The sequence below is a fragment of the Corvus hawaiiensis genome, chromosome 11, assembly GCF_020740725.1.
Source record: "Corvus hawaiiensis isolate bCorHaw1 chromosome 11, bCorHaw1.pri.cur, whole genome shotgun sequence".
Lineage (NCBI taxonomy): Eukaryota > Metazoa > Chordata > Aves > Passeriformes > Corvidae > Corvus > Corvus hawaiiensis.
In genome coordinates, this window is record NC_063223.1 from 9,207,550 (window position 1) to 9,230,200 (window position 22,651).

Genomic DNA, 22,651 nt, shown 5'->3' on the forward strand with positions numbered 1-22,651 from the left:
ACAGGGCAGCAAGTTTGGTTTGCTGAGTCAAATGTCATATTCTCTATTGCTGGGCTGCCCAGCAATAGAGAATATGACATTTGACTCAGCAAACCAAAAACTCACATTAAAAAGTGATTAATGTTATTTAAAAATGCAATTACCCTTTGGCCCAAGGCAGGTTTGGGTCTCCTATGACTGCTGAGGAGATGCAGGCTGGATGTAACAGGCACTTGATGCTGCTTGTTCTGGGTAAACTGTAAATGTTTTATGACTGCTCTCACCTTAGCAAAAGTGCAGTGCCATCCTGTTACAGGAACACACCTAATTGCTCTTTAACAAGTTTCATTGTTGCCCAAATATGCACTGTGGCCCTGCCTTCCACCCCCACCCCTGCCCTTAGAGCTCTTGACATTAAAAGCTATTGATGGATGACCTTACTTTGACTAGTTTTGAATCCACTTGAACATTACACATTTGAGAGTTCACTGCTGATGTAACTGACTTCATGTGCTGAGGGAGACTCCAAAGGATGCTGGCAGAAGGAGAAGGAATTCCAATGGGAAAAAGAGTTGGAATGGGGAGAAAGGTGGTGAGGAGCGACATCAAGACCCAGCTGGTGGGAAAGAATTGGAGGCAGAGCTGAGAATGGAAAATGGAGATGAGGATGGAAAATACAGATGAGGATGGGAAGAAGGCACATATTTGGCTTATTCCTGAAGCTGTACTTACTTAGCAGTGGATTTTCTGCTTGTCTGAAAAATAACTTAGTTAAGAAAGTGAAATCTGTCTTGCAAGAAAAAATAGCTGTTGTACATGTGATGGGCTGAGGGCTGAAAAAGATGATGAACTTGATCTTATGTTCCAGACCACAGAAACTTAGGGGGTTGATTTTTTTAAAGAAATCATGTCCTCCCTCCCCACCTTTTCCACTCTGCTCTCTCAGCTCAGGCAGATGGAAGAACAGGATTAGCACAGACACACAATTCTAACCGACACGGAAAAGGCAGTTTTCACCTTGAGGGAACTGAAAAATATCATCAGACACATGTTGGATTATATAAGGTCAGGTGCTGTGTAAGACTGCACTGATCACTGCCACATGCTGAGGGACCATCCACTCCCACAAAGGGCTGGTGGGATCAGGCAGAGGGGGCTTAGGAGAAGCTGACATAAAGTAATCCCTTGTTGCTTTTGGCATCTCTTCCAGCATATGAACTTCGTATCATCACCGTTCAGAAATATTAATACCTGCTCCACTCCTTGCATCACATCTGGATGGCTGACAGGATATAACAGAGGACAGGAAGGATTGTATTTCTTGGTCTCCACTCCACTGGTCAGGAACTGGCTGCTGTAGATGAACCGTGCTTGCTTTGATGGCAATTTGTAAGCCTTTGCTTGAAGCACTGCCACCAAGTTGGTTGCACAAGCAAAGCTGATCTGAAATCCAAGTCTCTGATAAATCACTTTGTTGCTGACCTAATGAGTTCTTCATTACAAGATTTCCGCAGTGGTTCATTCAACAAGCTATTTTTTATTTTCTATACCAGTGGTAAGGACTGAAGAAATGGTTTCACACAGAAAAATGAGGAGCAATGGCACTTTGCAAGATTAATTGGTGACTCGATCAGTCTCGCTGTCAAACACCAGATGTTCTGTCTTTTGTAAAAAAAAAAAAGTGGCTTAATTTAGATTTACTTCGTTAGCTGCTGATGTCACTACATTCCACACTATTCAAATAATTGATAAGATTCATGTTTTTCCTTCCCAAGAGACTCATTTTTCCCTTTGAATTAATCCTAAAATGTTGATTTGAGGGAGTGGGACAAAAATCTCTAACCCTGCTTTCTTTCTTTCCTCCTTGTAGAGAAGAGTGTATCAGGAGAGGTCTGGATATGGCTCATGGATAGGGAAAAAATGCTGCCACTGTGGGGCTCCTCAGCCAATCACCCCGAGCAGAAAACCTCCCTCCTAAAGCAGACCTGAAGTGAGGGACCATGACAGCCTGTGGTGATGCTGGCAGGACTCCATGGTCCCCACTCAACACAGGGAGGTGAGTCTGCAGCAGTACATCAGGAGTGCTGAAAACAATATTCCCAGCACTGTGCTTTTAACTGCCTAGGGCTTGAAGCACCAGCAAAAATTGTCAGTGTCTTTTCTCCGTCATTATGGGAGGACTGAGGTGAGTAGGCAAAATGGCCATGCAGCTGCCAGCTCTGTCCTGTTCTTTCACTGTGCCTTTCCTCCTGGGTTCCCAGCATGGGATCCTGTTCTCTTTCACTGAGCTTCAAGACCTCAGTGTAACATGCAGATGGAGCTATTTGAGGTCTTTAAAAAATGGTATCTTAGATGACTAATTATCATGAGATGACTAATAGCTAATGCTTCTGGGCAGAGCTGTACCTACAATAGCCAGTCATCTTTATATTTGCTAAAAATGAGGAGGGAAAAAAGATAAATTCTGCCTAAGCTGGAACTTTTTCCAGGTCAAGTCTCTTCTTATTTAACTGTTAATCTTGAAGTATTATGTAAAGTTTGGGGCTGTGAAAAACTTCTGTGAAGTCAGATCCGAGTTAATTAAAAGGAAACCTTTTCTCTCCGGAAGCTCCGTGTTGATCTGGGCAGCACAGGGCCATCCCATGGGAGCTTCCCAAGGAGACATCTCACACACTTGCTGCCGTGTGTGCAGAGCTTGTGGTCTCTCCTTGGGGGAGGATGCAATAACCTCCCCCTGAAATCTCTGCAAAGCCCCAGCAGGCTCTGCTGAAATAGAAGGTAAAAAGCACTACTTTAAACAAACTGCATGATTTTGTACCAACACCAGCCCTCTACAGTGAAATTTAAAGTTGCTCTTCAAGGTGGGTGCCTGGGGTGCCTGGAGCATCAAGGTTGAATTGTCCAGCAGCTGCAGGAGTGGCTACATGTTTTGCTAAGATGTTTGACTTCGCAGCAGTGGAGGCTTTTCTCATATCCACCATGTCCTGGCCTGGACTGCTGACCCCACAGTCTCCCCCACAAGCAAGTATTTCATTGCCTTTTTGGGCCATATTTTTGTGGGTTATTTTTTCCTTTTCTTCCCAGGAAAGTTCCTGTGTTGGTCACAATGGTCAAGATTGCATTTCTCACTAACATTTTTGTTTTCCCTTTTCTCATGGGAATTTCCTTGTGCTGCACAAAGACCTTTGAATTCTCTGTGGGAGCCTTTGGCAGCCTCCTTCAGGACTCAGAGGAAGAAAGGTGAGTCCACGCCCACATGCATTATCCAGCATCCTCCTGTGTCAGCAGTCACCTGTTTCTGTAACACCTATAGGAGCACTGTGTAAAGGCTGCGGAGGGTGTGTAGCTAGGAGGAGGCAAACCCTCCCAGCTCCTGTAATTCAGCATTGCTCCACTGGCTTGTGACCCCAGGCATGCTAACAAATTGTGTGTGTCAGAGGCAGTAAGTGATGTGAAAACAGAAGATCACCGTGTGTCATTTAAAATCACAAAAGGTTTAAAATATTTGCCAGGCTTCAGTCAGTTTGCACAGGATGACTTTTTACTTTTATGTGTGGTAATGGATGTGTGCTTGAATGTAAAATCTTCCAAATAGCCACCATTTTAGGAAGCTCATTCCACAAAGGGGTCTCAAAGACAGACTTATTTTGCCACACTGGCACTTTTACTGGTACGTGAACCGTGAGCTTTAAACAATGATTTAAAGAAAAGTTTATTGATGTTTCAATCAAACTCAGGTTTCTGGATGTTTTGGGGTTTTTTTTAATGGCAAAACCCAGGCTACACCAGCAGAGATGGATTTAATTCAGTTACTGGTTTTACTTTCTTTCTGGGCTGACTTCATTTTCTCTCGTTTAACCCTTTGCTGACTCAAGCAGTGATAATCAATGTTTGACACCTGCATGTCTTTAACTGTAGGTCGGCATCTGATTGTAGGAGCAATGCATTTGTTGTAATAACCAGGAGAAGAAAGATGAGTGACATTTTTGGGAGGGGAGGTGTGTGTGTGGTAAAAAATTAGGCAACCCCTTCAATTCCCTATTGACAGTCACGACGTGCGTTATCTGCCATCTCATCGTGCCTGTGCTGAGCTATCAACAGCTGTGATATCACAGCTGTCAGCTCCTACAACCTTGAGACTTATGATTAACAGGACTTCCTCTTCAGTTATTAAAGTAATAACAAGAGATTTTCTGTGGGAAGCAACAGAATCTGCGGCAATTGAATGTGCTGTTTTCCTGAGATACATCTCCACTTATTTTCTGGCAAAAGGTATTAAGCACCACACTTTTAATACCTGTTGGCAGGCAGAGCTTTATGGACTGCAGCTCACCAAAGGTGAATGGGGTGAGCTCCCTCGATTTCAAACCAGACTAATACTGAGACTTCGGTTCAGTGTTTTGTCTCTGGAGGGACCTAGAGTCTGCAGTGGCTCTGGGGTGGACGTGCTGGGACTTTCCTGTAAACTGACTACACTAAGGACATCAAAGGGACTTTGAATTATTAAAGTGGCCTAACACTGGGTGTCTAGAACATGCACTAAATAAGAAAACTTTTGAAAAGGATAAATTTAGATCTGATGAATAAATAAAAGGGTTCAGAAACCAATTTCTCCTCAACCTCGTATACCCTCAGCAGAACAGACTGTGCCCTCATGTTAGACTTTGACTACCACCTTCCTGTGGACTCCAGACAGCTCCTCACAGATCTTTCTTGGTCCCTGATGCACCATCCTTCCCACTATTACCCATGGAAGGGGCTGGCATAAGCTCCCCACTGCTTCCAGAGCTGCCCCAATCCTGCCTGCCACATCCAGCCCCTCCACCCAGGCTGTGTTTGTGCTGGTGCCTGTAGCTAACTACTACACACATATATGAAATTACATTTCAGTCCTGATTCACAGAACTTTTTAGTGCCTCATAAATCCCTCTGCAATTCTGGACATTTAATCTTTTTTCCTGGTATTTTTGGAGTAAATCTGACAAATAAACAGCAAAGTCTTTCATTTACTGGCTGCTGTAATCAACCAGCTATGAGATGAGGCGGCAAAGTTATTTATATTTGTTCAGAGAGAGAAGTCCTTTTCTCTCCTTCCACGTGGCAGAAAAAATGCTTTGGTAATGTAGAAGCTTAGATTTTCCTTTGAAAGTGCCTCTTGTTGGCTTACGAGACAAATGTGGTTCACTTGCATTAAAAAAATGTTTTATAACCTTTCTATACAATGAAAATGATGTGTGATATGTAAATAATATGGAGGAAAACTTGCTTCCATTAACATTTGCGAAAGGAATAATAAAGGAAAATGATGCTGCAAGTGATTTCTCGCCTGACCTGGGGCTTTGCAATTCATCAGCACTAAGGTCCTCTCCTGCTTTCCAGCTGCAGCTTATTTCAGGCCAGCATGCCTCAGTGCACAGCTGTAGACTGTGGATTCTTAGATTAACACTAAATGGGGAGTTTCCATTGGAGCTAAACTTATTTAAGCACCGAGGTCAGAAATTTTCAATATCTGAGATGCCACTTATGGACCTTGATGTGCCCGTGCTCACATAGGCAGGCAGGCAGGCTGGTAGGTCCTCTTGGAAATCACAGAACTCATATCCAGGAAATTTTTCTTAATCTTTCCAGGCTAGAATTTACTGCCAATTTGATTCCTTGCATGTTGGGTATTTTGGATCTCATATATATATTTCTACCCTTTTTTTCCTAAAAATTGCTTTCCCATTAAGAATGAACATCTCCCACAAATGCTTTGTCTTTTGTCCATTTTCTCTTACCTTGAGAAATGCTCATCTTTGTGTGCTTGTTTACTCCTAAGATGAAAAAGTACCTTTTCTTCCTAGTCACCGTGTACGAATCTACAATAAAAATGAGGCGTGTAAGCCATCAGAGACATAGCTACAGGCAAGAAGCAAAGTGGGCTTAGTGACCTTGATGTGCACGCCAGAGTTGTTATGGCAACAGGCAAGTGAAATCGCTGTTGCTAAGGCTCAGAGAAACAAAGCAATCTCAGTCACTTAACGGTCATTAGTCTCTAGTAACTTAATTTTGAGTTTGCTGCAAGCTAAACTGCAAAGTGAATCAGCAAACCACCCTAAATACTTAGGAGAAATATGAATGAGAGGGGTTTTCTTTGCATCCTTCTTCCCCTGAGCCCCTTGAGTGACATGGTCGGGAGCAGCCACGGAGGTTTCAGAACACTGGGTGAACCAGGGAGATAATTCCCAGTGGCTTCTAGGAGCCATGCTGTGACACAGAGTGCAGGAGCAGGATGCAGGAGCAGCAGATAGTGCACGCTGAGCCCCTGGAAGAGCAGGAAGCATCATTTTATTTTTTTCACCAAAAAATAGTGATTTTCAGCTTATATTTACAGACAACAAATTATAGTACTATCCCCAACAATACTAGAAGGTTTAGCTATTTTCTTCCTTTCTTCCAATTTACTTATTTGCTTGATGGAAAACTAGGGAGATGCCATATTTTATTCTTGCTTGACCAGAGCTGATTTGGCTATTCCTTTTAGGTGTGTGAGGACTGGACTAAAGTGTAGTTAAACTGGGTGAAAAATATTTAATTTTACTGGTGATTTTAACAGCAAAAAATAAAGACCCCCTTTAAGCAAGTTAAATGTTGGAAACCAATCTTTTGACATGAATTTGTAAACCTTAAAGAGGTTTAGGGGTTTTAACAGAATAGAAAATTGTCAGACTTCAAGAAAAGAGCAAGTGTACAAATACCAGTGCCAGTTTTCATTGAAGATGGCAAAATAAAAGAGCCATGAAAAATCTTAATCCCAGTAACATTCATGGAAATTGAATGCACACAGTGGGAAACTGTAGTCAAATTGCATTTTGCTGTGAAAATGAATATCACCATACATTTGGAAAATCACTGTTCCTGAATTCTTTCACAGACCAAAGCTGAAACTGAGAAGAGCCTTTCCCTAAAATAAATCCACAACCCCCCATATTATACACACAGCACCAAATCCTTCTGAAATGTCACTGAGGGCTCTGGTGTCCTGTTCCCTGCTTGTGAATTGGTGAAGATTTTTCCAAAGGCTAATTGCTAACCCCTTTTGATTCCCAGTTAATTTCCAACAAGGCCAGATGTGAATTTGCAGTTCAGGCCTCGATATTGTCCCAGAAAAAGCAGTGGCATTAGCAGCTGAAAGTAGTCATTATGCATTTGTTCCCGCAGCAGACTGATTGCTCATCAAGGGAGCAGAGCCTCGAACAGGCTGAGCTGGATGCAGAGCTATACATATGTATTCCCTCTTGAAAATGGACACAATCAGGCCATTCATGCATCCTGCCAAGATGCCTCTTGGTTGCAGATGCCCTGGGTGATTGCAGGGAAGATTTGCTTCTGTGTCTGTATAAGCTGGCATTTATCCGGATGGTCTCTGTTGAAATCAGTAGTATTTTACTGAAATGTAGATGGAATTGGAATCCATCCTGAGGATGGAAGCCAGTCCTATGGACGACGTTAGGATTGGTGCCCCTGAATTCACGGGGGTTTGAAATTGTGCCTGGCCCATCTCAGTGATGCGGGACTGCGGGATGGAGGTGAGTGCTGGGGGTGCTGTCTCAGGCACCACTGCTGCCTCAGCACTCATCAGGGGGCTGCAGCTGCACAGCTGCATTTAGTTAAGGTTGCTCTGCCATAGAAGAGATGTTGTTGCAGAGTTGCTTTCCTAGGTTCTGTCACAGCTGCATGTTTGGCATGAACCCACTTCTGTCTCAGCCTTGAGAGCTGGCCAGGGTGGAGGAAGGTGCTGCTTTCCTCTCACCTGACAAGAAGATGCTCTGGGGCTAATCCACCTGGTGACCCTGTGACCCATGTGCCAGGATCTCCCCCAGCATCCCCCCCTAGCTGGAAAACCCCATGGCCACACTGCTCAAATTCAAGGAGGGCACATATGGAATTGAGCATATTTGTGAGAGGACACAGGCACTATTCGAGAAGCTGCTGTCATATAGAAAAATAAGGGCACCAGTATTACCATTTTCTTTCAGAAGTTTATATCTTACTTGATGCCAAAGTTTGCAGAGCAGAGCCTTTCTCCACTGTGCTAAGGGCTTTGCTGGAATCTGATGTAGGGACTTCAGTGTCTCTCTTGACTACCCCTTATCACTGATTTAGTAATCCACTTAGTTGCCAAGGCTCCTCTTGTATCCAGTAGTCTTTTGTGTGCTTTTTTTAAAACTCAGACCAACAGAATGTTGGCGGGGCCTCCAGCAACTAAGTGTAATTAAAGTATTCATTAAAAATTTTTTATCATTAACTTAAATTGTTATTGAGAATGTTGTTGCTAAGCAGCCAAGCTGATGACGAAGCAAAGTTTTGCATGAATATCCAGAATAGCAAAAGCAAGGGGTGGAAATTGCCATTGTCCTTGACATGAACTGCAGTGCATTCCCACTCCCATGGGAGTTTTCAATTGTATCAGCAGAAGGGGAAGAGCTGCAAGAGATCTGCCCCATCAGTGTGTCACCAAGGGGTAAACAAGGTCACACTTGTGATGCCTTGGTGTGACATGTGCACCTTTCCACTGACTGTAGAATTATGTGTGAAAATAGGAGGGTTTGAAATGGCCTATGAAGGTGTCAGTTCAGAAAGAAAACCTTTTTTTTTTCTTTTTGAGGGAATGGAAATACATCTCAGCTGAACCCTCAGCTTGCTGAATTTTCTATTTTATTCTTTTCACCTTTGAAAAACCCTTTCCCTCTTACTTCCCTATGCATCCTTTAGCAAGATATCCCCAGCCAATGCATCTGTGTGTAAGAGGAACTTTACTACTTAATGGCATCAGAACTGCAGCATTTGAAGTTTTATGACATTCTCTGATTTAGTGGGGTTTTAAATAATATATTGTGCTTGAGACCTATCTCTGTGATTGAAATGTCACTTGGAGTCAATGTGGCCTCTTCTTGGGAGAGCAGGAGCAAGAAAGGTCAAACTTGAAAAAAAGAAAAATGGAAAGAAACAAAAACTGGTGATGACCAACTGCTTGGGAAAAGTTGGAAGCATCTATGAGTAGTTGTTGGGAACATCCACATCCTTCCATCACCTTTCCTGATGCATTGCCACCTATTGCAGCTCAAAGCCAGTAGCAATTTTTACCTTACTGTTCCAAATGTTTTGATGTATAGAGAGTACAATTATTTTTTGGCATGCTTATAAAAAGAGATGGCTATTGCTTGCAAAACCTTCTTCCAACTATAAAAGGAAGAAAGTCAAAAGGTAACAAAAAGGACTTATCTTTCCACTGTTAGATAGTGTGGGTATGTATAAGAACATCACACATCCCAGCTGTGAAGGAAAGCCAATGGAAGTGGTGGGAGCTGACCACAGCCTTCCGGATCCATTTGGGTCTTGCAAGGTGTTTGGGCTCATTCCTTGAAAAATACAGTTTGATTGCAATAATGCAGTTTCCTTTTTCAATATATATTTGGGCAGCAGCTATATAACTATATAACTATATAGTATATAGATATAACTAAAGCTGCTGTGTCTATAGCTGACACAACAAACTGGCTGGACAAAGAGTTGGTGTTGTTACTCGTGCACTGTCTGTTCCTGCACATTTGATCAACACCCTTGTTCAATACCTCACTTCCTTGGTTCTTGGCATTGTTATTGTTGTGTCAGGTTCTAAACAGGGCAGCAGAGGCAAATAGAGATTTAATTTTAAAACTGGACTTTGTCTTGAAGTAGTGGAAGGATCCATATAAATCAAGCTGGTTGTGTTTTCTGATCATTGGTAGCTGCCAACACTTTTTTCTGCAATCTTAATTACTAGTGTCCTGTAAAAGGCTCTTGTGGAAAGCTTGGGGCACTTGGGAGTAGTTTGACTGTCTTGTCTATGCCATTTGCCAGAAATTCGCTGGATTCTTTTATTTGTTTGCCAGAGTTTTGGATTGCAGGCATGAAACAAAAAAATGGCATGAAATAGTTTTCTTATTCATTTGGTGCCTTTGATTAGGGAAAAATGATCCTTTTGTTCCCAAAAGCAGCATTTTGGGAGCAAATTTTGACATAATACCAAGCATTCTCCAGCCCCTGGTTTCACCTCTGCCTGAAAGCAGCTCTGACTGGGGAGGATGTGGTCTATCCCTCTTGCATTATTCAGTTTAAGGCTTGAAATAGTCACGAAGGATGTCCGTTCATACAAACCATCATAGCTCCCAGAGCTGAACTTGTCTCTTTCTGTTTGTAAATAAGTGCAGATTTTACAAGAGAGATTAATGAAAGGTATGTTTTCTTCTATTTACAAATAAAATAATAAAAAGAATTTAGGAAGAAATTCTTTACTGTGAGGGTGGTGAGGAACTGGAACAGAGAAGTTGTGGTTGCTCCATCCCTGGAAGTATTCAAGGACAGGATGGACAGACCCCTGAGCAATGTGGTCTAGTGGAAGGAGTCCCTGCCTATAGCAGGGGGGTGAAATGAGATGATCTTTAAGATTTCTTCCAACTCAAACCATTCTATTATTCTATAGTATTCTATAGTAATAGAGAATACAGAGATCCTGGGTTTCTGTAGGACCAGTAAAATTTGCACTATAAGCAAGGTCCTGTGGAATGCTTTTGATGGGAAGGTTTAAACCAAGAAGGAAGGGAAAATTGCCCCCTGTGCCCTCAGGTAGGGTGAGAATAAGGCAGCAAACCCTCTCCCTCCTCACAAACATATGGGCAGGATGTCCCTGAACATTTTATGTGGAAGGAAGGGATGATTTGTTTTTCTCCACTGAAGGTGTGGTGCATTGGCCACGAGACCTTGGTTGATCCTTACAGCACACAAAGGCTGTGGGGGCTTCCAGAGTCTCACACCACTTGAACATTGCAGTTAGGATGTTAACCTAAACATCCTACAAATGGCTGATCTGCTGCTATACCCTTCTCTTGGTGCTTGTTAGCCTCACAACCTGGCTGTCTTGGAGAACTGTCCAGAGAAAAATGTTTGCAGCATGGGCAATCATGCTGGCAGTCAGTAATCAATCAACTCCCTTGTGTAAACACAGAGCCAGCCATTGATTACTGGCAGTTCTGCCAACGATTACAGCACCAACAGGCCCCAGGGCTTTCAATGGACTAAAAATTTATAGTTGCTATTTGGATCTAGTCACCTTTCATCCAACTCAGAAAGTTAAAAATAAATTAGTTTTTTGGTACCAGGATAAAATCAACCTGCTTTAGTGCAATCCGTAAGCTCTCTCTGGTGAATAACTTGCTGAGTGGGAAGGAGAGCTTCTGTGTTGAGCTTTTGACAGGGTACCCTTCTTTCTCGGGCCAGGGTAAGAGAGCAGAGGAGGCTGCTGTTCTGCTAAGTTCTTTATTTCATAGTCTCACAGCTTTCTTGAAGGCAGAGTTTGAAGGGGGTTACATGATAAAGGCAAGCAGCAGCAGCAACAGCAGGCAAAACCAGCTTCTTCTATATGTTCTATATGCTCCATATACTCTATACATTGTACACTATATTTTTTCTTACAGAAGTGTGGATTATATTTGTTAACTGACAGTAAGATGAACACACGATTCTAGTTTTCCTTTCTTAACCTATCCTGGTCTAATTCTAACAATAGTAAGCCTTACACCAGTGTTACACAGATTTGCGTATACAGTTTCTATCAGCTCTTATTGTTTATGTGAACACTCTATCTAAAAAATGTGAACAGTACAATTCTATCTATATTTTGTCTAAAGTAAAGAATTCTGTGAAAAGGTAACACTGCTGCAGCAAGAACTGTGTTTAAGGTCTCTGCTACAGCTTTCTAATGTTTAAGGCACTTAGCATAATATATTTCTACTAAAAGTTAAAAATCTGTATTTCTTTTTCACTTTGGTGTGGCTTCATGTATCTCAGCTTGTCCAAAGGTTTTAATTCAACCCCTGTGCTTTGGCTTCCCTCTGGGCCTGAGACCAGAGGAGCTTTCACTCCAACACTTCTGATGCTGTTTTCATGTTCCTCTGCAACTGTTCTTCTGCTGCCTTCTGCATCTGTGCCAAATCTGGCCAGGAGTAAGTGCTACAAAGAGGGGAGAGAGCAGATTTCTGCCTGTGTAATTGGTGTCAGGTTTGACTGGGAAAGGAGATGCTAATGACACTATGAAACCACGGTCTGTGCTCTTGGGTAGTTTGTGCCAGGTTTATGCATAGCATGGTTACAGTGGAAGCACTTTGGAAAGTTCAAGGGAAATGATCAGGGGGAAGGAACACCTCTGGAACTTTTGTTTGAAGGTCTGAAAATGCAGTCTTCCCAATTTCCTTCTTGCATGGCCATCCTGTGGAATGGTGATGTACTGAGCTGCAAGAGAAGGGAATATGCTCAGTTCCTCTCAGTGAGAAGAATGAAGCTTTCAAGGAGAAAAAATACATTAATTTTATTCTATTTGTCAATTTGTTGGCAGTTTTTCGGACAGTTCTAATGTAGCTCTGCCTCCTCTGTGTGGCAATAGCAATATGGAGATAAAGCAGCTTTACGGGGCTGCATGGACCTCTGTGATCAATAAGATTACTTACTTTTTAAATCGTTTCCAGTACCTAAAACTACACAACTGGATTGGAGACAAACATGAAGTAGATCTCTCCACTTCTATTAAGTTTCCTTCTCAATCAAGTGCCTGCTCAAAGCAGATATAGCTTCACTGCACAGTAGTCTGGAAAGTGTATCTAATCTCTTCCTCCTCTAAATGTAAAATATTTCCCTCTGTAACTCAGGTACTGTCCTGCAGGATAGTTACTCACCCTGGGAAATCCCACCTCCAGAGGGCTCATACTGGAATACCCCAGTGGGGCTGGAGCACTTCAGCTTTGGGACCAGCATGATACCTCTGTGCATTGCCAGGGCCATAAAGACACCCTCTCCCTAGCACCCTTTCTCTCCCCTCCCCACAAATTCCTTGTTCCTTTTCCCCCCATGACTGTTTTGACTTGTAGCCTCTTGGTAGCTAGCATAATTTTTCCAAATGACCCTTAAATTCACTTTTGCAGTGTGAATGCATTGCCTGTTGGTTACAGCTAAGCTGATGTATCTTTTGCCATGTTAAATCAAAATACTCCTCAGTGTTGCTTCAATTACCAAGGTGTGTGAGCACTGACATCCCAATGACTAAGCACAGCCAGAATTCAATTGAAGTGTCTTAAAGCAAAAGAATTATCCAGGGTAAATCCAAACCCTTTGTCACTTTGACCAATGCTTTATTGGTTTTGAATGTAAAATTAACTTATCAAAGAACTTGCCAGCATCCAGACATTTTAACATCTTTAAATCCTTGAATATTTTTGAAACATTTCATTAGTGAAACAAATGTGCAAAGAGTATCACAACTCCTCTATCAAACAAGACTTCAATTCTACAAGCTCAGGGAGCAGTTCTGCCCTTCTTATCAAGGCTGGATAATGACTAATTCCTCTGAGATTACAATGCTACTCAGCCTGACAAAAGGAGCAAAAACCAGATCCAGAAGCGAAGTGAAAATAATAGCCTCTTCTGCACCTTGAAGTAAGCTAGAGATTTAGGAAATTGTTGTTATGTCTCTGGACTTTTCAATGCAAAAGATTTCACTGTGTTAATGCTGGGGTTTAAATAGAAGTCATCCTCAGAACAGACTGTAAATATACACAGGAATGATGTAAGAGGATGCATTGGAGAAAAATACAATTAAACACCAAATACGTAAAAATGCAGCTGAGGTAATAAGCAAAATGCTGGAGTGGGGACATAGGGCTGGGGGTACAGGGACCACTGGTGTCCTCCTCTGGCACTGCCTAAGGAATTTTTCAGCTTTGTGCTATGTTAGATGAGTTTGGTACCTCAGATTCTTGGACTCTAAGGTGGTGGGTGTGCATGTCTGGGACGTGTCTGGGTTTGGCTTTTTTGTTGAGTTGAAATACTTCTCAAGCTCTGCTATTTCAGATAAGATCTCATCGCTGAAGCAGATCTCATGGATTTCTGCAGCTGAGAGTCAATCAGTATTTTCTTACTGCTTCAGCTCTTCTGGTAGGAGCTGCTTCTTCTCCCTGTGTAACTTGTGTCTCTTTTATTAAAAAAAAGCATGTTTCTGTTGGGTATTAACTTGCAAGAGTTTGCTGTCCTGTTGCATAGCTGTGACAAGGCACTGCAGTTTTCCCATGAGATAAACCAGTGAATATCAGCAGTCCATGTGTGTGATGGAGGAGACATACAGACTGATCATGCTCACTGTCTTTAAAAACTACTAACACCTTGTCTCAGCCAGTGAGGGAATAGTTACATCGCTATGGGGGAAAGGAGAAAACCCAGTGCAGATAACATTGCAGTTACTTTCTTTGTTACATTTCACAGCACACTCTCCCCAGGGTTCATACATTCCCCTTCTAAAGGGGCTTTGCTCCTCGGCCGCTCCTCCCCAGGGCACAGGAGGAGTGTAACACCCTATCAAGAAATTATCTATATGGCAATAGTGAGGATGGCTTCTTTTGGAACCAGCACACCTCTGCTGCAGGTCAGGAACAAAAGGGCAGCTATAATTTCATCTGTGACTCTCCCTGGATTTGGGTGAACAAGAGATATACCCAGTGTTGCATGTGAGCTCTTACCACCTGAACCAGCTTGCCCTATGACAGCACTAAAAAGCAAGGTGGGCACTGCTCCCAACAGTCAATTTATCCCTTATTGATGGAGGGTATTGTTGGTGAAGGCCAAAAATCTGACAATTATAGTCATTCTTTAATTGTAATTCGAGCTGGATTCTCAAAAGGTTAGTCTGGTGGTTTATGGCTGGCTACTTTATCTTTTAATTAAATGCCCATCAAACCTCTTTGATCTGAAGAACAGGAGCTCATAAAATGCAGAGTCACTGCTCTGCCCAGGTAACTCTCAGTAATCCATATTGTCTCATCCTGCAGCGTGGAGGTTATTTGAATTGAGCTGTGGGTTGCTGTTGGGTTCCTGTCAGTGCTGAACTTGTTGATTTGCATTCTGAGAGCATCTTCCAGAAGATAATGGGATTTGTGAGGAAAGTTGATTTTACCTTGTTATCCAGTGAGGGAATAACGTCATCCTCTGAGCGAGAGGCAATGCAGGACGGTAATTACTCAGATAGCGGGGAACGGAGGAGGCACAGCTGCTTAGCCTGACCAGCTCCACATTGTTCCCTGTTATAGGAAGGCTATCACAGTTTCCTTAGGCAATTCCCTGAGGCTAGAAAATGAGAGAAAATAAACCTCCAGTCCTCAGTTGCAAAAATGATGAGCACAATTGCAGGAAATCATGAAAAGCTGAGACTTCATGAGATAAATTTCAGATAGCTTTGGTTTTGTTTTGAATGCATTTTATGAAGATTTGGACTCCTAGATCTGAATTTAAAGCTCCTTCTGACACCCTATGAAGCAGGAATTTTATTTTTTCTTGAAGCTTTTTTTCTTGTGATCACCTGAACTGAAAAGCGCAAGATCCCCAAATAACTCATGGTTCATAACAATGTTTGCAAGAACCTGTCACAGCACAGCATCCCATGCCTGTTTCATGGCACCCTCACTGCTTTGGGCACTGCGTCTCACTGCAGCTGTCCCTGCTTTGGAGGCCCTCAGCCCCCCCATGCTAATGCACCTTGTGAAGTCTTTGGGCTTCCCTCCCCTCACATGCATGTGCCTGCTCTGTGCATCTCAGTGGGATGTTCCTGGGAAGCCCATGTACCCTGGAGGAGTCCCTGGGGACTAGGCAAAGAGGCAGAAAGGAAGAGTGGTGTAACAACAGGATGTGGAGTAGGAAGAAAGCAGTAAGAGAGGACAAGCCACAGCTCAGCAGGGTCCTGAGCAGCAGGCATCAGGGCTGTTATGAATGGATATGGGAGCTTAGGTAAGTCCCTGCCTTTTGCCCAGGCCTTTGGCAGCAGGCAGTAGCTTTATTGGGATGGCCAGTACCCCAAGACCCGCTCTCATTCAGAAATTCTTTAATAATGGCCGCTTAGGTCTATTACAAAATGAATTATTTATTTAATAGGCACAAGATTAACAGACATAAGTCTTTAAACAGACTATTTACTACACAGGAATAAAACAAAAATAACTACTAGGAGATAACATACAGTGCATGATTAAGGTACCTATATTACAGCTAGTGAAGAAATAGTATGGGTTAGGATTCAATGTATCTTACCATCCAGTTGGTGATGGGGCACATAGCAAAGTCCTTCTCAATTTCCAGAAAAGTATCTACAAAGATGCATCCAAGTTCCGTAGGAGTAGCCACCCTACACACTTCCAGGGAGTGTGTAAGAGGCTTCTACCTCCGTGATAATTTGTGTGACTTTTATAGTGTAAAACAGGGTCTTTTAGTCACTAATATTTATTTTCTTTTATCACTTCCCACATCTGCTCTCCATACCAAGATGTTGATTCTTGGTTGGGGCTGCAGACTTTTTGGTGCCAGGAGATGACCCCTTGCTGGGCCTTTGACCTGGCCTGGGTTATCTCTTCCATCTGCACCAGCCATCTGTGGTAGAGAGAGGGGGAGGACATCCTGCCACAGGGGCTGAGAATCTCCAGCAGCCATGGTTTCTGCTCAGTTTATGCCATCCTTTCTTCTCCTCTTGATCAGATGTTTCCAGCCCTGGCGCTACATTGGTCACCCCCACTTCTACTCCTGGACTTTCTGAAGGCACGCCCTTGACTGTGCTTCTACCACTTCCCAGGAAATGCCCTCCCTTTCTCCTCACCTTTCATATCTTCCCAGCTTGGGAATTGCTTCATAAAAATATTTATGAGACAGCAGAACCCGAAACAAGCTTAGGCAGTGCCTATTTATACACATAAATATGTGAGTCTGTGTGCCAAGCTGTTCTACAGAAATATATTTATTATTTTTAAAGGAGCTGTCTTATTTAGTCATCCCTCAGGATAACTCTTCTCCCCATCAGAGCTCTGCATCCCCAAGCTCTCTCCTGGAGGAGTCCCTCCAAGTGCCCTTCAATAGGAGCACTAGAGTACCTACCAAACCTCAGTGCACGTCATTTAATGTACATTCCAAGTTGTTTTGTAGTGATGCTTCACCCCTCCTCTGAGTGCTGGCCTGGGAGGTGTATGAAGGCCTACAGAAGAATTCTGGCTTGATAAATGTCTGATCTGTGGATAATGTCACCCCATCCATACAGCACCATAAAAATGTGCCGGTGATCACTACCATGGTTGACTCCTCCTGCAGCATTATACCCTTTTTTTTTTTGGCACTTTTTGTAACATTTCTTTACTACGAAACCCTATGTGTTGGTTTGAAGAATCAAGTGGAGTATCTTGACCGCAAAGTAAATTAAAAATCAAGTTTGTTCTTTCTGAAACCACTAGAGTTCCCTGTGGGTCTCCTGCTTTCATTTGTGTGCAGTGGCTGCTGGATCATCCTTGTCCTCTCAGGGGTAAAACCACAGTTTTACCTCTGAGCTCTCTGGGTATTTGCTCTAGGTCAATAGGGCAGGACAACAGTTGTCAGTTACATGAGGAGCAGACTGATGTTATCCACATAAGCATTTGCAAAGAATACTGTATACCACAGTAAGTATTCCTTACATGATAGTTAAACCACTTCACACCACCAGTTAATCTTGCTGTTAAATCATTCATACAGGACTCTATCACCAGAGGCTGTCAGAGGTCAGCTCTTTCCTGCTATTTTGAAAGCCAGCATCTGAGTTCACTAATGTCTTACAAGGAGACAAGATGCTAAAACATAATTTTTTGTGTATTTCAGATGTACTTCAAATTTGACTCCCTCCAAATATAATAGTCCTTATTTCTCCATTAACAGGAACTTTATATCCTTTTCTGCATGAAAGTAAATCACAGTGTAACTCTCATATGAGATCTTAACTGGCTTCTACCCTACAAAATATTCTCATATATTGTGTAGAAACTAGCAGACTTTTTGATTAGACATAAAAAAATCTCCCTGGTTTTTGTTTCTGTTTGTAGACTTCGATTAGATACTACTGGCAAACATAAACATTTGGATTTAGTCCCCACTTCAAGCAAAACTTACTAATACTTCTTTCAGTGGGAAGTGGGAATAAAAGCAAAGTTCTCCTAAAGTCTTAAAGCTTACAGCTAGTCTGGAAAAACAACATAATTGATGTTGTCCCTGACCTTTCTCATCTTTTCATTTCAGAGCAGGGAAACTGAGCCTTGAAGAGCTTTATGGCAGTAGGGTGGAGATATTCTTTGTGCTGTAGCTATTCATTGTGAACTCCAATATTAAAAACAGATATTAAATGTTAGAGTGACTATAATCACTTAAGTTTGTCCCCTCAATATAAACTTTAAAGATATTCTCTACCAAACTCCAGGTACAGATTTTGACCTGTCAATTAGCCGCCACGATGCAGCCACACAAAAAATGTTCAGCATAAACAAAATCAATTCTATTGATTTCTAAGGGAAAGTTCACTTGAGGGACATCTCACAAAGCCCTAAAAAGCATTATTTCAGTGCTAAACATTTCTACAGTCAGGGCTCTTTTTTCAACAATGCACTGTATGTTGTTACTCTCATTTGAGCTGAATCCTTTCAAGACTAATGGGTGTAACCACCACCTTTCATATGGCAGCTCTGAGAGACAGTGAACACACCTGCCCTGTGCCCCTCCCTATCCCTCCTTCCCACACACAAAAAACAAAACAAAACAAAAAAAAAAACCCAAATTAGTCTTATTTGGACTTTTGAAAGCCCCAGGCTTGGATGGATGCTCTTTTCCAAAGTATTGTAAGAATGAATTTGCAGAAGAGAGAATGAGGCACTAAACCTGGAAATGATGTATGTGAAGGGGAGCTTAGAAAGAGCTTTAGAGTCATGAGGAAGGGGCCATTTTCAGTGGTTTACTCTCCTTGGTTTTATCTACAAAAGATGGATTTCATGCAGTGGTCACTGCAGTGGAACCACCAAACCCATCAACTTCCTCTTAAATGGTAGGACTTCTCAGGGTCTAAGTTGTGACTAATTACTCAGGTCAGCAGTACAAACATTATCAGTGCCTTCTGTGTTGGTATCTATTCATCACACTGCCTGCTCAATCACCAAAGCCTCTGAGACTGTGGAAAGATACTAAAACCCAAGGAAGACAGCAAATGTCATCACTTATTTTCCCATGCAGGTGGGGAATAGCAGCGCCGTCTGCCGAGGCACACAAGGGAAGGCTCTGTATCCAAACACACCCGCAAAGAGCATGCACTGGAGCCAGCAAGACCTCAGGATGGGCCATGGGAGAAAAGACCCATCCCCCACAGAATCCTTTGTGAATCATACCCTTCATGAACTGTTTTGAGTGTTTGGAGCTGGTAACCTGATTTGGCTTTACAGATTATGCCTTATAAAAAGACTTCTTGTTACCATGAGTGTTACAGCTATAACTCGCTGTACAGCTTTTCTCAAATTCTTCCTTTCATAAATGCCATGTTCACTAGCACGACTGAAGGTGGTTTCCAGGGTGGGAGAAACAAGCCTCTTTGAGGACAGCAGCCTTTATCAGTCTTTTGATAACCTACTAAGGCCTTGCATGCCTGACTTTGAGGTGCCCAGAGGAAGGTGAGATCCCCTTCCTCATCTCTGGCACAACTGCAAAGGAGTTCTTTAGCTGAGTAACCTGTCCCCAGGAATAGGCACATCAGTTCTTTACTGCATGATCAACACAGCTCTATTCAAGGGACAACTTCCCCAGGATGGAGGTCGCTTTGCAGACTTACCTAGTTAAGGGTGGCTGGTTGTTTTAAGAGGTTGGCTAATCATTGTACACAGGAACACTTTGTTTTATTAAGAAAAACCTCTCAGTTGTAGATACTAATGTTTTATAAATGTTCTGTCCTCAGAGCAGGAGAGTTTTCTGTTTCTTTTTGGAAGCATCTTGATAAATCGAATGTAATTCAAAAGATCGCAAATCCCCAAACTCAGACCCTGTCTGAAAGGCCTGATTGGAAACAGATGAAAACACATCCTCAGTTTCTCAGGAGCCTGCTGGATTCTCCATGAGCTTCCTTATGAAAAATAACATAATAACAGCATTTGTATTTAAAAGATGCATTTTGGAATGAAGCCCAGGAAATCCCCAGGCTTCCCTAGTCAAATGCCTGTCCACTTTTTCACAGATCCTGTGCTCTGTGAAAACACCTGCAATTTTGTTGTTGTTTATTTTAACACCATCTTTTCCTAATTATGGCTGCACTGTGCAGCTTTCAATCTGTCACATTGTGAGATACAACAGAGATGGTGCCTTGCGCTGCACAGGCAGTGGCTGCAGCAGGCTGAGACAGGTGATAGAATTGCTTTAGAGGCTCTGCTTTGATTAGCAGCAAGGTTTTAATTGCAATTAGGTGACATAGTACCTGCTGCAATTTGACCCATTCTAAGCAGAGCAGCCAACATGGTGTCAGCTATCCCAGCTCTTCACACATAACCACATCCCTAACGAAGATCAGCACTTTGGTAGACACCTGTCATGAAACTTTCCATCCTTCTCTCCTATTCTGTCCTACATGCTATGATGGACAAAATCATTATAAATGAAGCATGAATATAGATATTTGCTTACTGGTCTGGCTTTTCCAAGGCTCAGGGCTCTTGAGCTGAACTCGGTAATGTGAGGAGAAATGGGAAGGATGGGTCAAGCTTTGAACAGGACTCCACATCCAGTGAGGATGGGATTACTTCTCCTCTTCAGTTATTTCCAGTTCTGGAACATGTTTGGTCAAATATGGCACTGACTAAAAATGTGGGGATCCCTGTTGGCTTAGGGTGCAATAATCCTCTAGTATTACCCTAGCAGCCTGGGTAGTGAGTATGCAGCCCGACCCACTGTCATGGCTGTTTGTTCACCTTGTCCTTCATGACAGAAAGTGACTCTACTAGTTCACATTAGGTGAGGGTTTCATCATCAAAACCCCCTGCTTTAAGATGTTAATGATGTCTCTGTCTGATTTTTAGAAAACAATTATGTTACTATGCTGGTTTCTCTCCTCCCTCCGCTATTTTTTGTTTCTGCATTTTATGTAGGTTTCTGGTCCTGAACTCAACAGTATACAAGTATACATTTGTAAAGGTAATTAGATACTGAAAAAAATTGGTCGAAATTTGTGCCTTTTGAAAATACTGCTACACTTCTGTCTTTTCCTGTAAGCTTTTAACTACTGATATACATTTGGCCCTTAACTTGTGTTTCTGAAACCAGACTGAGTTCAGATGTAGCCTTTCTATTATCTAAAGCCTGTGCCCCATATTTTGCAAATCAATCATTGCTATTCCTGCTTCGGAGCTGTGGAACAGGCTGTCAACTGATATTAATCAATCTTTGTTATTGTCCGTTTCCAAAAGTCATTAGCATGCTCAGCCTCACATTGTGTTTTCCAGCAGAAAAATAATACATTGTCAACCATTCTTTGTTATGAGTTACTACACAAGTGACCTTATTGGCTCCACATATGTAATAGAGGTCTGTATTTACTGAGAACCTTGAAGTCTTTGTGTTTATCATACTTCCACTTTCTCTTTTCTATTTTTATATTACTTTGTTTTCCTTAACAGGCAAAACAGCTGTTCCCAAGAAACTGGAGATAGCTGAGGAGCTGGTATGAACGTTACAAGTAAATGAAGATATGAAGTAAGTACATCGGGCTGTTGGAAATGAGGAGATGATTAATGACCCTTTAACACATTAAAAATGTCTACCAACAAATAGCTATTTTTGTTGTCACATAGTAACACTTTAAATTCCAATAAACGTGTCCACAATGAAGCTGGCGTGTGTGAAAATCCTTCTTCTTGGCCATCAAGGCTTTACAGATGGATTTCTCTTGCTAGTTATTCCTCACAATGCTTGGTGAAGGCTGGTCATAGGAAGAAACTTCCTTTCTCTTTTTATTTTCCTCTTCTTCTTTTTCAGAGAACAATTCAATTTAGAAAAAATCTTTGTATCATATTACTTGTCTGGCTTAGTGTTATTTTTTATGTGCCAAGAAAAAGAAGTGATGTGTTCTCTCTGGACTGATCCATGTTGGATGTTGTGGTCCCCAAAGTGATGTGGCAGATGGACACCACCCTGCAGTGCAGTGAGGGGCTGATCCGCACGGGAGCTGCAGCCTCATCTCAGCATCTCCAGTTTCTGCAAAGCCAAAGGGGGCCCACACCCACACTCTCTGTCAACACATAAAGAAAACCTTCCTAGGCACCTGAGCACAAAACAAATCCAGTTCTGATAACAGGTCCGAGACCTGATGTTGGGGTTTTAGGAGTTCCCCTTCTGTTTTCTTTTCCTGTTAAAGAATTTTAGTTGCCAGGGGGACAAACTACTGGGTGCTTAAGAAAAACAAAAGACCTGGCCACAGAGGGAGGGGTCCATCTGACTACTCTCTTTCACCTGGGCTTGTGGGCTTAGTTCCCAGCATTTGGACAGAGAGGGAGGCTGGACGGAATTCGTCAGCACTGGAGACTTCTGCTTTTTTCGGCTGCCTTCCTTCTACCAGAGAAACCCCAGGGTTCCCAAGCCCGCCTTTCCCTGCCCCGCTGGGAGCCAGGCTGTGGCCGCCCTGCCCCTGTTGCTGCTTCGAGCCTTCGCTGTTCTGTAGCCCCGCACGTCCTGCCTGCCCAGACCTCCGGGGGTTCCACTGCAGCTCCGGAGTTTGATACATCTCATCTGCCACCCGGGATTTGTGCTC

At 42.6% G+C, this 22,651-nt stretch overlaps 1 long non-coding RNA gene across 1 annotated transcript; it reads left to right on the forward strand.

Annotated features, from left to right (window-relative positions):
• The first annotated feature begins 3,160 nt into the window (after positions 1 to 3,160).
• On the forward strand, positions 3,161 to 21,597 carry LOC125331823. The gene is made up of 2 exons (XR_007206223.1): positions 3,161 to 3,219; positions 21,522 to 21,597. It is a non-coding gene; the product is annotated as an uncharacterized LOC125331823 (long non-coding RNA).
• The last annotated feature ends 1,054 nt before the right edge of the window (positions 21,598 to 22,651 follow it).